Source organism: Corapipo altera, unplaced genomic scaffold, assembly GCF_003945725.1.
Source record: "Corapipo altera isolate COAL_440 unplaced genomic scaffold, ASM394572v1 46532, whole genome shotgun sequence".
In the NCBI taxonomy this organism is placed as follows: Eukaryota; Metazoa; Chordata; class Aves; order Passeriformes; family Pipridae; genus Corapipo; species Corapipo altera.
The window spans coordinates 1-1,002 of record NW_020893909.1 but is presented as its reverse complement, the minus strand read 5'-3'; the positions used below and the strand labels follow the sequence as shown (position 1 = coordinate 1,002).

At 50.1% G+C, this 1,002-nt stretch overlaps 1 long non-coding RNA gene across 1 annotated transcript; it reads left to right on the top strand.

Annotated features, from left to right (window-relative positions):
- Window positions 1–25: 25 nt before the first annotated feature.
- Window positions 26–961, top strand: LOC113942757. The gene is made up of 2 exons (XR_003526043.1): window positions 26–244; window positions 631–961. It is a non-coding gene; the product is annotated as an uncharacterized LOC113942757 (long non-coding RNA).
- Window positions 962–1,002: the final 41 nt, after the last annotated feature.

Genomic DNA, 1,002 nt, shown 5'->3' with positions numbered 1-1,002 from the left:
AGAAGGTCCCAGGCTGCCCCACCAACTGCACCTCAAAGCCAAAGCTTCCAGACGTCTTTTCCTGGTGGAAAAAGCTGTTGTTTCCTTTTTTTAGCCCTCCACTGCAATGGACAGTCCCACCTCTCCAAAACTGAATCCAACTCAAGATTTCTGCCAGACCAAATGTGCCACCCCAGAAAGCTCTTGCTGCCAAAGAAGTGCTCAGGCTGCGCCAAAAACTGCACCTCAAAGCCAAAGCTTCCAGGTTTTTTTCCTGGTGGAAAGAGCTGTAATTTCCTTTTTTTTCCGCCCAGCTCTGCAATGGCTGATCCCAGCATCCAAAAATTGAATCCAATTAAAGATTCCTGCCAGGGAAAAGGTGCCACCACCGGCAGATCTTGCTGCCCAAGAAGTGCCCAGGCTGCCCCAGAAACTGAAACTCAAAGCAACAGGATCCAGACATTTTTCCTGGTGGAAAGAGCTGCTGTTGCTGATTTTCAGCCCTGCATTGCAATGGTGGATCCCACCTCATAAAAGTTGAATCCAAAGGAGGATTCCTGCCAGACAAAAGGTGCCACCACAGACAGCTCCTGTTGCCCAAGAAGTGCCCAGGCTGCCCCAAAAACTGCACCTCAAAGCCACAGGATCCAGACTTTTTTTCCTGGTGGTAAGAGCTGCTGTTCCTGTTTTTCAGCCCTGCACTGCAATGCCCGGTCCCACCTCTCCAAAATTAAATCCAAAGGTATATTTCTGCCAGACCAAAGGTGCCACCACAGAAAGCTCTTGCTGCCCAAGAAGTTCCCAGGCTGCCCCAAAGCTACACCTGAAGTCAAAAGATCCAGACTTTTTTTCCTGGTGGAAAGAGCTGCTGTTTCTTTTTTTCAGCCCTCCACTGCAATGGCCGATCGCAGCTCCCCAAAATTGAATCCACATGAAGATTCCTGCCAGACCAAAGGTGCCACCACACAAAGCTCTAGCTGCCCAACAAGTGCCCAGGCTGCCCCAAAGCTACACCTCAAGTCA